Below are 15,305 nucleotides of genomic sequence, written 5' to 3' on the forward strand. Positions count from 1 at the left end.
AAATTAATCTAAATTGAATTAATGACCTTTTCATTATCCTATACACTCGTGTCAGTAGGGTGTTCTGACACCAGGATCATGGGAAAATCGTCCTTGGTTGCCAGGAGGACTCCAATGCCAGGATCAGATGCATTGAACATTCATCACTGTATGATAGAAATACTGTTTTGTCTTAGTATTTCCCTCAGTATTTTCACTTTGTGAACGAGTGAGAATTTTTACAGAACATTTTACCTGTGCACTGCAGTGCCTGTTTAGAAACCATCCACTTTTAATTTGGAAAGAACCCCTCACAAGTTACTTAAGTTGGAATCTGTGACAACATATTCTTATCATTAAATACTTGGATTTATTAATTTTTTTTACCACTGCAAAAAAATCAACAGAAGTCCTCAAATATTTTGGTGGGTTTGCCTGCAGGATGGGTGGGAGATGGGAATGGCAGGGTGGTTTAGTGCCCCCCTGCAAAAGGGGCTTTATGAAAGGGCTGTTGAAAAACACTCTTGCCTGGAAGGATTTGGGCTGTTTGGCTGCAGTGACCTCCACGAACACAGCTCTGCCCAGGAGGAACACCAGTCCCGATGACCTGTTGACAGGTACTTATTTACTTGATTTATACCATGATTAGCCCTTAATTACCAGAGTGCCTGCTAGCGTGCTGGGTGCTGTGTAAAACGGATGGAAAGGTCAAGATCTCAATTCTGTGAGGAGATAATGGCTAATTCCCTGTCTGACCCTACAGCAGGTCAACAAAATGAACAGGAACACAGGAACGGAGGCTGGGAGAGACTTGTGCAATAACCTGGTTATTCCTAATAGATATGGGCATGCCCTCACGCCTGGGTATTTTTTTCCCTAAGACCCCCTTTGTCCCTCCCTGTTCAGGGCTTTGTTTTAAGTGAACATCCCTCAGGAAACAGGGACAGCCCCTCTATGAACCCCCAGGGCCCACCTGAAACCTGCCCTGCTTGCTGGACTCGCTGCTCTGCTCATCTTCTTATGGGCTCACCAAAAAAAAAAATAAAACCAACCAAATCCCCACAGTGCAGTTGGGTTATGGCAAACAAAGCAGAGATCAGTGTTGTATTCACCTCTTCCAGTGGTGCTGCTTGCACACCAGAGCTGATCCCCCCCAGTCAGAGGGGGGGTTGCGAGTCGTATTTTCCAAATGCTTGTAGTTGAGAACAAAAAAAAAAACCTGAAAACCAAACCAAACCAAAAAAACAACCAACAACAACAACAAAAACAACAACAAAAAAAAAACAAACACAAAAACCTAAAAACCACAACAAACAAAAAGAAACCAAACCCAAACAAACCAAAAAAAACCACACAAAACCCCCAACAAAATCTCACATTATTTTTTTAACCAGTTCCCAATCCTGACTTTAGAAGAAATTAAAAAAAAAAAAAAAAAAGAGCCCTGCTGTGGTGCTTCTACCATGCAAATTGCCACAGCCCAGAGGCTTGTTTAATTAAGCACTTCAGCACTAACCCTTGGCAGTGTGTGGTGTCTTTGACACTTGTCCAAAGCCATCAGATGAAGGCAGCGAGCACAGCGAGAGCAGAGAACCAGCTGAGCCTCGGAAGCAAGACAAGCACTAAATCAAAGGAGCAGCCCATCCCAATTTGCAAAGGTCAGAGCACTGGCATTTCCAGAAGTGTAACTCCAATTCCTGGCTCAGTGACATGTTCCCTGTGCCATCCAGTGCCCAGCCAGGAGCTGGTTCCTCTCAGATGAGGAGAGGGTGTGAGCCCAGCTGACACTTCCTCTCCTGCAGCACCGGCAGAGTTACCTGGAGAGGAGTTTTCTTCTTTCCTGCAGGGAGTATTGCTGAGGGAGAGTTTTTAATGTTTTATTTAAGGCTACAGTAAACTTGATGTTAATGGACTTTCTGGAAAGTGGAGGGAAAGTTCTGTGGAGGAAAGTTCCTAATTTCTGCAGAGGATTTGCTTTGAGGGCTGGCAAAGCCTGATCTCATCTGGGTCAGGCAGGGGAACCACGCTGGAATCTTCCTTTTCTTTAAACAGGTCCAAAAAGGCTAGAAAAGAATAATAAGGCACTGGTTAGTAATTTGGGGTGATGAGATTTTTTCTTAAACAAGTATATTATTTCCTATTTTTACCTCTCCTCCTTTTCAGCACAGCTGCTCCTGCAGACCAGTCCCTCCTGTGCTGAGGCTGTTCTGAGCATAAGGATGTAGAATTTCCCTAAGCTGGACATCACCTGTTTTGCACAGTCCCACACGAACAGCTGTATTATATTTTTTCTGTATTTGGATTGTTGCACTGGGCTCCAGTCTTATTTTTACATGGAGTCCAATATAATTACTTTAAAATATAGTATCAAAAATACTGATGGACCACAAATAGAGGCTGAAAACTGGCTTATGATTTGTGTGGGAAGGGACTTTAAAGCTCATCTCGTTCTGTCCCCCTGCCATGGGCAGGGACACCTTCCACCAGCCCAGGTTGCTCCAAGCCCCGTCCAGCCTGTCCTTAGACACTTCCAGGGATGTGGCAGCCACAGCTTCTCTGGGTAACCCTCTCCCCCACCCCTTTCTTTCTCGTGCCTGGTGTGAACAGTCCATATCCTGCCAGCAGCTCCAGCCTGTTCCCCTGATCAGTGCAGCACCGACGGCATCGCGTGCAGTGTCGAGCTCAGCCGAGCTCCTCCAGGAGATGCCCCACACTGACACAGACAGCAAGTGCCAGCCAGCCCCGCTCCCTCGGCACTTTTCCAGGTCCCAGGCTGGCTCAGCACAAAGTCAGCTCTGTGTAGAACACAACCTCAGCTTTGAAGCTGGCTGGCTGTGGCATCCCACCGCTGGCACACAGGATGCCAGCCTTGTCCCACAGCCAAAATTACTCAGTGTTTTCTGTCTGTAAAATTATTTCAATCCACTGGATACATCGGCTTCTGTCTGATTTCTTGAGTAGATTTCATTTTCTCCAGGCAAGGCATTTTCTCAAGCCTGAAAACTCTATGCGTTTTTTTTTTTTAATTTATTTTTCATGTCATTTTTTCTCATCTTCCTATTTTTTAGTGGGGAAAGGGGATGCATTCACATTTGTAGACAACACCCTGATGTGGCATTGCCCTTTCTCCCCTCACACATGGAAAACATTGGCAGAAATCCCAGTGGGTCCAGGCAATTTCCAAAACCAATAGGGCAGATAGGACATTGTTCCCCCAGCACTGCCAAGGCCACCACTAAACCACGTCCCCAAGTGCCATCTCTGTTAAATCCCTCCAGGGATGGTGACTCCACAAGCCTGTTCCAGGGTTTGACAACCCTTTCCATGGAGAAATATTCCCTAACATCCAATCTAAATCTCCCCTGGTGCAGCAAGTCAACATCATGCCTGGTACTGGTCCCACCACAGCTCATTCCGGCATCAGAATTTCTCCTAAAAGCAACAGGTTTGTCCTAGGTGAGCTCCCAGTGTTCTCATGCACAGTGTACTACTGCTCTCTGGCTTTATATTTAAGATTAGCCTGACATGTCTGTGTATTTAATTTATAATTTTGGCTTGGGAAAAATTAGTCTGTCTTTACGTGGAGCTATTGTAATGCTGAGACACAGATGGCTAATTATCAAAATGTCTAAGAGCATCTTTGTAGATCCTAAGGCAAAAGAAAAAAAAAAAAAACAAAATACTTTTGACAAGCATTATTTGCTGAAACAAATTCCATTTAATTAAGACATGAAGTCTGGACCGAAAGACAGCCCAGCTTGTCAACAATATTAACTGCAGCAGACACTGCTAGAGGTTATGCTTTGCATTAAGGCTAAATGGTAAAGGACAGGAGCTTTGTAAAGAACTCCTCAAGTTTCCCTGTATAACAAAACTGAGCTGGTTAATTGTCTTGAACAATATTTTACTTTAGAAGCTCAAATCAATGCTGATGAAAACCCCCAATGTGACAGCTTTGGAGGCTGAAATCCTCTCTGTCCCCTAAAAACTCCTTTCAGCAGCACAGGCTGTCCTCTGTGCCCTGCCCCAAGGTCTGCAGGGCCCTGAGCCCCCACAGTGGTGCATGTGGGAGCACAGGGGCTGTGTCAGCAGGACCATCACCACTCATGAGTGCTTCTCATGCCAGGCTGGGGGTTAGAAACCCATCCCTCCCTCAAGCACATCAGCAGAAACCCTGGCTTCCTCCCAGGGATGTGCAGGTTGCTGTTCCCCGCGCGCCAAGCCAGGCTCGTTAGTTGTGCAGGGGGTGTGGGCAGAGCCAGCAGCTCAAGGTCTGCACTGTCCCATATGGCAGGAAAATTATTCAAGGAGAAATTATGCAGATAGTCAACATGTTCAAGCTGCAATGCATTATGCTGAAAACATCAGCACAAGTAGCAGTTGATTTGTGTTACGGTCAACAGCTGCGGTTCCCTTGTTTTCTCCTGTTGGAGGCCCTGGGGGCTGGGGGGTGTCAGGGATGCTCCAATAAACCCCCTAAAGCTACAGCTCCTGCACTGGGGTGTGACAGCACTTGGAAGTAGCTGGGAAAAAAGGTTTAGTAGTAACAGCCATCATGCAAGGGACACAACACTTCATCCACTGGCAGCTCGTCCCCGAGTCTCTGGGACGTACCAGAGGGCAAGTGTGGGAGGAATAAGGGCAGCAGAGAAGGTGCTGGGTTTAATTCCTGCAGTTTCTGCTACAGGCTGACCCCCAGCAGAGGACCAGGGGGAATGGCTTCCAATTAACAGAGGACAGGGTTAGGCTGGATATTAGAAAGAAAGTCTTCCCTGTGAGGGTGGTGTGTCAAACATCCCTTCAAAGCATCACCAAAGCAGGAGGGAGGCTGACAGAGTCGTCACACAACATCAGGTAATGATACAGAATCATCTTGTGTTTATTTGAATCCTTCTAGCAATAAAAGCAAACCCACTGGCTGTGGTTTGAAAGTGTTTCTTAAAGTCAGCCAAACAAATCCCTGAGTTACCATCTGCAACAAACAGAAAACAGACTTGCTATTAAGCCAGGCCGTAAATATCATTTAAAAGCAAAGCCGACCAATAAATTAGGGGCTGTGGTGGCAACGGTGTTAATGCAAGCTGGGAAGGAGAGGCTCACTAGGGGCAGATAATGTATTTGTGGTGTTGCAGGAGAGAGGCAGCTGATGGAGGCTGGTTGTGCAGCACATACTGCTCATAAACCCTTCAGAGCACTGCCAAGAACCTCACCATTGACAGGCAAGTGACAGCCAGGAAGATTTACACTCCCTTTCACACCTACTTAGGAAGGCTGGGAGGGTCTAGAACATGCTGTGAGTCTGCTGAAAACTCAGTGCCAAAAAAAGCTGTGGGTCACCCAGCCCCAGGTCCAGGCTGCCAGTTCCCAGACCATCAAGAAGGTGAATATGGCATCTCCTGGACTTTGCTGTCCTTTCACCTCAAAGGGAAAATTATTTGCTCAATGAAATTTAGGAATGGCTGTAGCTGTTCTGGAGCTGGGAGCTGAAGGAGCACAGGAGCTCTAGCACCAAGGGGGGAACGGGGGGGTCCAACCCTGCATGAGGCAAGAGGGGGCCCTGGAGCCACATCAGTCACTGGGCAGGGTCACTGTAACCCAAAGGTGGTCCATAGGCACCCCAGGATAGGAAAACTGGTTCCACTTCAGCAGAGTGAGTGCCACTACAGTGCTGTGATATATGAGCATGTGAAAAGAAGCGATTAAAAAATAAGGAAAGTTTAGTAGAGAATTTACAGAATTTAGTAGAATTTACCATGCTGTCAACTCCAGCAATATTGGCATTTCAATTCATTAAAAGTCCAGACAAATTAGATGTTTGTATTCATTTAAAATAATTTCTCCTCTTTGACCCAGCTTAATTTATCATATTACGTCTTTCTGCAGCACTTGGGAGAGCTGCTGTTTGAATGAACCCAAAGGAATGTATGAGGGAAATATTAAGTAGTTGTCATTAACAGCAGGGTCCATTAAAACCCAGCACCACAGCTTCCCTACAGCTATTTTTGCCAAGCCAAACACAAACTATTCTCCTACAGATGTAGCATTTGTGTTTCTTGCTGTATTAAAACCGAGACACCTTGTGACAGTGTTTTCATGAATAACACATGTATCTCAGGATTTGAATAGCAGTCACTGCAAAGTAAAAGCAGCAGCAGAGGGGAAATCCCTCACCCCAATATAAACTAATTCTTAGTCAAATAATATTTACTCTCTTTTTCCTAATAAAAACCTCCCATGTTTCTGCCATTTTGTACCTGTATTTTTGGAATTTTATTTTTATGAATAGCTGCATTTTGATGGTGAAAAGAGGCTGAATAATCAACAAGCATCTACCCAAACATTCATATCTTCAATTTTGGAAAGGAGGTTTTTTTTACATCAGCCCTGAGTCTCCTCTGACAAGTCCAACACAGAGTAGCATTTATGCACTCACTCAGAGTTACAGGTAACCCATGAGTAAGCTTCTCTCATAACTGCATTATTCATTTCTCCATCATCAGAAACAGATAGTGTCAATGAAGGCTACATAAATTATATTTGTCCAGCAGGCTTAAACAAAGAAGGCATCCTGCCAAGGGTTTGGTATCTTCTTTTTAAACAACATGTATTAATGGGGTTGTCAAGTGGGCAGAGGATAAGGAAAAGATACAGGACTTCCACAAGATCTGGAGCAAATCAAGGACAGAATGGAATAAACTGGTGAAGGCAATACAAATCTTAACTACAGCTAACATCACCTCAAAAGATCCTCTCCAGGATGCTCCTCTGGTAGGTGCCAGCAAAAGCCATTACTATAGTTTACTAATAGAGCACACACACATGTGGATCCTGCACTGGGAAATGGTGTGGATGGGTAGATGGAGAGAGAAAGAAAGACAGACAGACAGACAGACAGACAGATAGAAAGATAATCAAGTGGTTCTCTGAAGATGACATGAATTTTCATTACATTTAGCAGGCAGGACGTGGCATGCAACAAAGGATGTTCTTTCCTCTATTTTTCCCACAGCACCAAAGTCTGTGGTGTGGAATTTCTGCTGTTTCAGCCCTTCCTTGTTAAAAGCTTTTTACAGAAGACTTAATTTAAATGTACACTTGTGCTGCTCCTGCTTTCCCAGGTGAGCAGGTTGACTGGTAATGTCACAACCACCTTCTGTCGACTGTCTGGGGTGTTCAGGGGGATCTTTCCATGTGGCCTGATTTGATTTCTGCCTGAAATCCACGCTCCTTCCTTTGGGTGGCATCCAGAAAACACCTGTGATTTTTCATTTTGAAATACTCTTTGCAGCTTGCTGCATGCTGGCTGGAGAGCCAAGACATCCCTTGGGACATGAGTGACATCAGCAGGAGCCATTTGTCACAGTGACTCAGAACATTACAGGGTAAGACGTGCATATCATCCTTACAACAGGAGGGCTCTCTTGTTCTCCACATCGAGCAAGAGGGACTTTCTGTCCCAAACCCTCTCACCCCATGCTGAGCATTCTTTGAGGAGCAACCCCAAATGATGGACTCAGCCTCCTTCACCCCAACCCAAGAGCCTGCAAGGTTCAGGTCAACAAGACTCAGCATCCAAATTGCTGAGGGCAGGAGAGGTGGCACTTTTTCGGAAGCAGAATAGTCTGTTAAGTGTGGAGAGGAGAATTAGTTAAATACCAGTAAATAAACACTGTTATAGCCATCAGCTAAGCCTACAAAGGCTGGACTCTGCTTGGAGCACCCCTGTTTGTTCTGTGCTGCAACACCTCTGGCAGGAGATGAACCCTGTAGGGAGGGGCACAGCAGAGATGTCACAGGGCCAGCTGGACTGTGCCAGGTGGACAGGCAGAGGGACAGGCACGCACGGGAAAATATCTGTAATTGAAAGCCCCACCTCAGTGAGTTCTCCCTGGTAAGGCTGTTGCAGCCCATCTCTAGACAGGTCTGGGTGTGAGTAGAAGTTTCTCTTCATGTTCAGTAGCAGCTCAGAGCTCAGAAAGAAACCTCTACCATACTGCCTTGTAATATAATCATACATGTGTAATATCTGAAGATCAAGACCATCTCTCTATTAAATTAGATAACAAATAATTAGATAATTTTAATTTACTCTATGAATCTTCTAGAGAGTAAACTGCTTACAGGCAGCTAATGCAATAAACTTACTTTATAAGCAGAGAGCAGCATCTGTTACCATGAGGAGTCTGCAGCACACATTAGGATTCTGGGCACACTCAGCCATAGTTAGAGTAAATGTATCATTAAGTTGGTATCCTTTCCTATTCAAAGCACACTTTTCAAGATTTATGTACTGCAGACAATGAGATAGCAGGAGAATCAACTTGTGCTCGACTCTTCTTGCATTCAGCCCCTGTCCCATGGCAAGATAACGTTAATAAAGAGGGTAAGACAGAGCATAGAAGTCAGGTCACTTCTATATATGGGAAATACAACCCCAACCCTACACACACCCAAAGGCACAGCAAAACAGAAGCTGTGATGAAAGTACCTTTAAGGTCACAAAATCAAGCCGTAAAAAATCAAACCACTTCATCAAACAGCCTTCCTCCCATACACACACAATTGCAGGGAGCATCCCAGGCCTGCAGGCAAAACCATGAGTTAATATGACTTCTAAAAGTTCTTAAATATCTCAGCTGAGTGTGTGCAAACTGCACTTTTTCCAAAGGTTTGCAAACTCAACAAACTGAGCAAATAGAAGTGACAGGAAGGGTTGTTATTTGTAAACAATCTACTGTGCCATGGTTGTGACACGTTTATTCCAGATCCAAGGGGTGCTATGAAAGATCAACAACTATATTTTCAGCTGGGCTAAGCACTGTATTTACAGGGCACATGTCAAACCAAACACTTAACCTTTTTCAAAGCTGCAACTACACCCTATTTTCAACAGTGACCAGTGACTTCTTAGATGCCCTCACTGTTTGAATGGGGAAGAAGCCTGTTTTTTGGAGGATGGGTGCCTTATTGCCATCGACACAGCTTGCCTGGATTTCTAACTGAACTGGCAGCACAATATAAAAATAAAACCAAACCAGCCGAGCAATGCTATTGTGCATCTTAGCAGTAATAGGAAACCACATTGTCCCTTCAGGCAGAGCACAGCACTGAAGATATCTCCTAATGTCATTTATGTGAAAGTTGCATTTTCATTATAAATTAATCTACCATGTCAGTCACACATGCAAGCCCCGTCCATGGTCATCACACACGCCAAGAAAATGAGCCTTGCTTGCTTCTCCATTTTGCAGCTGCTGACTTGCCCTGTTTGAGGGGAACTCAACAAGGTAGGATTAATGGGCAAGGGTCTGGTAATAAGCAGAATTCATCTGTCTTAGTGGGAAAGAGGGACAGCCCCTGGCAGGAGCACGGGGCTGCATCACCCCTGTGCTTGCTCTGGGTGAAACCACTGGAATGTCCATGGCAGGTTAGTTGGGAAGTAAGACTATTGTATCTGTGTTTTCACTTGCCATCATGGGCTCTTATAATCCCTCTTTTCTTCTTTTTAGAGTCTGGGGCAAGTCCCAGTGAGAGTCACTGAGTGTATGGATGGTTTGTGCCAACACCTTCCCTGCAAAAAGATTAAAGGCTTTGGGAAGAATGAACTTGAACATCATGAAGCAAAGCTAAATAAATCAACACTATGGCCTCACCACGGTCACCTACACAACAAAGTCCCCTGCTGTGATGTATGTGGTGGAAGAATCCAGCAGGCAGTTGATTTACCCTTCAAGACAGAACTACTAGAGAGCAACCCTCTGTGCCAAGCTCCAGATAAGATGCAATCCAAGTTCTCTGGCTGCTGGAAGGTGTCACTTGCTCTGTGTAAGGACAGAGACGGTGACATGATGAATGATCATGACAGTGCTGGTACAAGGTCACTCTGAATTGCTCTACACCAGCACTGGAGCTGACTGTGGAACACAGGGACCAGGGGAGCAGAAAATATTCCACTGAAACCTTGGAAGCTGTAGCCCTGATTATGGACCAGAGCCCTTGGTTATATTCAGTGCTATACTCAGCGATGAACTATAAAAAGCCTCTTTTTCTGCCTTCTAATGATTATTCCAAGCTAGACTAGAAGTTAGCCAAAATTCCTGGGGCTTTCAGCATCAAGGAGCCAATCCCTGCATATTCCTTCTCTTTGCCCAGTGGATGGGAAGAGCCTGTGGTGTCCTGTGTCCTTCTCCAGGCAGGTACCCAGAGAAGCAGGTGGAGGAACTGTACACAATTCACTTTGACAATTAACTTTGACTCTGACCATGAGTTTTCAAAGTAAAATTCAACTCACGTCTCAGCGGGGACTCAAGGTCAGTGTTTGTCAACATGCTTTATATAGGAAAGAGGTTATTTTTAATCTCATTGTTCTTCTGGTCCCAAAAATCTTAGATTCATGGAATGGTTTGGGTTGGAAGGAATCTCGAAGATCACCTCATTCCAGCTTTCAGCCTCATGAGCCATTCAGAACAATGTATATGATTCCTGTATGTGCAGAAAACCCTGTTGGAGCTGCTCTGTGGGGGAAGGAGGGAGCAGCTCAAGATGCACTGAAAATCTGATAACTGGATTAGGCACAAGAAAGCATTTCCTGAGGGGGACGAATCCACATCTTCCCTACTGAGAAAGATTTCTAAACCAATCTCATTCATCATGCATTCATTTGTTGAGTAAATATTCATAATATATAAGTGCTGGTGTCACTTTAATATTCTGATTAGCATGGTACATCGTTTCCTCTGTCTGGATAATGGTGAAAGTCATGCTAATCGAAGTAATGTTGTGTGTCAAATGATACAGAGCTGATTTACTTAAGACTTGGATGTCTGCTCCAATTAACTTCCAAAGCAAATTGCACTGAAGTTCCTTTTTCTGTCTTTTATGAAATAGGATACATAAAAAGTATGAGTTACAGAGCAAGTCTGCCAAAGTTCTCTCGTATTACCTCCTGACACATCCACTGACCTTCAGCCAGTTCCAAAGCAGAGAGAAGCCTGCAAAACTCATAAGATCTATCCCCTGCTCCTGCAATAAATTCATATCTATTTGCAAACAGGAGCTCAGTGAGCTGCCTAGTTCACATCTCAGGCTTTTCTGGGCACTGCACAGCTGGTACAGCAGCAGCCCTTGGAGAGAGAAAGAAACTGTACGTGGAATAAAGGATGTGAGAGATATAAAGTCCATATGGCTCAGTGAAATCAGATCATTGTGTCTAAATTGCTTCTTTAACTGTTCTGGATGTGTTTATAATCTACTTTTACAAGGCACACAAAAAAGCACCACTCAGTTGGGTTACCATTGAAAGCCTGACCTTATTAACAGCCCCTGTATCTTGTCGTGTGCACTAACACATTACTGCAACATATTGTGCTGCTCCAATATTTTTGCACTTCAGAAGTGCATTTGAAAAGTAGTTTACATGACAATCAAGCACGCAGTTCAGGCCAAGTGAATGGAATGAACAATGAAGTACAAGGAAACAGTAAAACAGTGGGCACAGTGGGCACAGTGAAATCAGAGTTATTTTGACCACATCGGTTTCGAACGAATCGAAGTCAAACCAAATATTCAATGGTTGCAAAGATATTACTTGAGAATAAGGCAGGGGAAGCACGAAAGACAGGAATCCCAGTTAATTTGATTTCTGAACAGCAAAATTACCAGTTCAGTTACCAGCACACTGCTCGTATCTCAAATCCATAAAAATTAACTGTAGGAAACCTTATTCAGGCTCTGACTCAAAACACAGCCCAGGCTGTAACTCCACACTCAAACCTAAATCCACTCACGCTCAAACCACACGAGCTCCAAAACACTGAGCACTTGTTCACAGTGCAGTGATTTTTCAGGTGAATTTAGATACAGGTTTCAGCACTCTGCTGAGTCAGCTCTTAGCAGCTCTCCTGGCCTTGCACAGTCTGTAGTGTCAGATCCCAGGGAAGGGTTTGTGCAGGATCTACAACGTCTAAGAGCAAAGAGGGGATGAGGGGGTGCAGGTCCCTGGATCCTGGGGGGCTCAGCTGAGGACCACCACCCCCACCATGCCCACAGCCCCTCCTGCTGCTGCCCAGCTGCTCCTCAGCGTTTAGTGCCACTTTAAATTCTCCTGGTGAACCAGAAGCACCTGAGAAGGAACAAGTAAATATTTAATCTACCGTCTGAGTTTTAACAGGTAGTTCTGGGGAGAGCTACTGAATTTTTATTGGGAGAGATGATTTGTGCTCGGAATATTAGAACACGGTGCTCACTCAGGGATGTTCAGAGCAGCAAACTCTCCCTAGAAATACTTGAATTACCAACATTTCAGCTGGGTTTTTAATGACTCTTCCTAAAGTGAGGGGACTTTATCAGTATTCATGGAACGGGCCGGCAGGGGAAGCTGCAGTCGGATCCGTGCCTTTTCAAAGCCAGGACTGAAGTTGATTTGCACCATTCAGTCACCAATAGCAACATCAAATACAGGCTAATCAATAGTGGCTGACAGCTCTGGAATAACTCTGGTGATGCAGACGTGCACCCACGGGCTCTGTCGGAGCATCGGCCACGCAGGACCCGCGATCCCACCTGCTCAGCTCCAGCCACAGCACCCGGGAAGGGCAGAGGAGAAGAGACTCGAGCCTGAACTTCCTTATTTTTAATTAAGTCAGTTCCTCGGGTTACCTTAATTGAGCAATTTGTATTTAATTTCCTGTTCGGGGGGGGAGGAAGGATCGGGAGGAACAGATGTTGCCCCCTGCAGTCTGTAGAACACAGAGAGCCATGAAAACTCATCCGTCCACCTGATTGCTTTTTTATTAAGTGGCACAGATGCTGGGAAGGTGGCAAGAACTGAGGTATGTCAAAACATTAACTTCTGCTTTGGAGGTTTTCTTTCCCCACCATTCTGCTTTGAATTAGCTAGTAAAAAATAAGATGGAAAAGAAGGTAGTAAACCTGCTTTCTCTCTTCCAACCTTTGAATACACAACAAACATCTGGTTTTGTCTTTTTTTTTTTTTTTTTTCTAAGAGAGGAGTGCAACTAGGGACTTTTTGCAATAACACACTGATTTTTCCAAAGGATGTTTGGGCAAAGGCTTATTTATGTACTTCATCGGTTTTTCTGTTTCTTGTAGAAGTTCAAAGTCATAACAGCTAAAAAAGGTGCAGGACTGATTTAATACAGGCTGACATAAATGCAAGTTTTGGCCACGCTATTCGAACACTTGTCAAGTGGTGTAGCATTGTGATGGATCCTCTGTGCAGCTTGGGAGGGGTTGCAAATGCACAGATTGCCTTGGGTTGCAAAGCAGAAAGAACAGGCTCGATTTTGCACAAAATGGGGCAGGGAGGGAGGAAGGAGAAGGGAAATTCTTCAGCTCTCTGAAGAATTTTTTCAGAATTGTCCAACACATTAATAGACTCGAAACATGTAAAATTCTGTAGCAGCAGGTATGGAGGTTACCTGGGGAATGGCCTCTCCTGAACATGAAAATATATTGATCCATCTCCAGAGTTCTCTGGTTGTGGCCAAGTTGCAAGTCCAGTCACTGTGGAAGGAGGGGAGCTGAGATCCTGAAGGCTGAGTCTAAAGGGAACACTGAGAGCTGATCCTGAAGCAAAGCCTGGGCCACCATTTTGGTGTGGCTAGAATCAAATTAGGTAGAGACCCTCAGGATCACACAATTATGGAATCATTTAGGTTGGAAAAGACCTTTAAGATCATCAAGTCCAACCATTAAGATCTCTTGACTGAACCATTTCCACTGAGAAATAATCTGACTATTTCTGCTGCACTTTTCCAGCAGGAGGACATGTCAACCCTACACCTTGTCTGTGTAAAGATCTTTTTATCTGCTTGGATTTAACCAGCCTGAGAGCAGAGTGAGCTACACTTACCCCCCGCTCCAGGGGCTCAGGGATGCTCAGAGCCAGAGGTTTGCAGTGGATTTGTTGGTGGGAGAGAGGAGAACACATTGGAGGAGCAGACTGCAGGCATTAATGGGAAGGAGAAAAGTCATAACCTTGCCCCAGGAAAGTGTGCAAGCACCATATTTTTAGGGAAGAGATCACTCTGCTGGAAGAAATGACATTGTTTTCTTCAATAAAAAAATGTATTTCAAATTACTAAAATATGTGAACCATTCTCTTATACTCCACTAGCTCCAAACCATAAAAATTTACAGCTGAAGACAACTCTGCGTGGAGCTGAGGCTGGTAAAGGAGACTAGACCATGACTTGTTATGTAAATAAGCCCATAAAAGTCTTGAGATTTTAGGTGAAAATCAGACCTGCAGCAGCCATTCTGCCTTAGCTCTGTGGATTGTTTAATTTGTATGTACACGATTATGCAGTGTTATTATACAGAGAAGGCAGTTTACAAACCTTTAAGTGATCAATCAGTTAAATAAATAAAGCCTCTCCGGTGATGCCGTTTTAGGAAGCGCCTCGGCCTCCTGTCATTAACATAATCAGCTTGAATAATGTTTTCCCAGCAATTACCACGGCGGGTCAATGTCTGCTATTAGCAACCCTTCCTCCATGGATGGCGAGCACAATAAAGTGTGACAGCCCCAGAAGACACCGGGTGTCAAAAGACTTTCTCTGGCATCAGTGCCAGACTCCTTTAATGTGGCACATACAGGGACAGTAGATTGTCAAGGATCACTCAATGCAACAACAATTTACTGTCTCAGTGGGAGTTTTCTTGTTTCGAGAAGTTCAGCGAGTGTTATAAATCTGTAAATTACATCAGATATAAGAGGAAAGTACACATATACCAAAGTGGTTTGTAACAAATGAAAGTTGTACCTGCTCAGAAACTGCTTTTTCAACCTGGATTTCCTTTCCCTGTGTCGTTACCCCTTGGTAGAAGTTGACATGGGGTCAAGCTGGCACCAACATTCTGGCTTTAAAGCATTTTGCTGCAGAAGAAATGCAGTAGAATGTTTTAGGAAAAACAGTATTTGGCCACTAAACTTAATTAAAAGCAATGTGATTAAAGCTCAACACCCCGGGGTTACCTGGAGGGTTGTGGAGGTTAATTGCAATTGTTACTGTATTACTTTCCAAACTCAGATTTTTCATTCCTTGTATGCAACAAACCCTGCAAAATCAGGTTACAAAACTCTACATGTAACACAGGAATTTTGCTAATTCTTATGTAAGAAAGTGATCTACAGGCACTCACCACCTTTGCACAGCTGGAAAACAACCACATCATAGGCTGGTGGAACTGCTATTCCAGACTTCATGCCAGACCTCCAGTGGCATCAGGGCAAGTGTGGGAGCAGAATCCATCTGTCAGTCCCAAGGAGCATTCCAGAGTTGTTACCAGTCCAGGAGAGTGGG

At 44.4% G+C, this 15,305-nt stretch overlaps 1 long non-coding RNA gene across 1 annotated transcript; it reads right to left on the reverse strand.

The window, feature by feature from the left end:
* Positions 1 to 1,010: 1,010 nt before the first annotated feature.
* On the reverse strand, positions 1,011 to 15,155 carry LOC127473943 (uncharacterized). The gene is made up of 3 exons (XR_007905632.1): positions 15,145 to 15,155; positions 14,766 to 14,878; positions 1,011 to 2,042 (listed from the first exon to the last, which is right to left on the reverse strand). It is a non-coding gene; the product is annotated as an uncharacterized LOC127473943 (long non-coding RNA).
* Between the last annotated feature and the right edge of the window lie 150 nt (positions 15,156 to 15,305).

The sequence above is a fragment of the Manacus candei genome, unplaced genomic scaffold, assembly GCF_025592945.1.
Source record: "Manacus candei isolate 608988 ecotype Guabito, Panama unplaced genomic scaffold, ASM2559294v1 h1tg000037l, whole genome shotgun sequence".
Lineage (NCBI taxonomy): Eukaryota > Metazoa > Chordata > Aves > Passeriformes > Pipridae > Manacus > Manacus candei.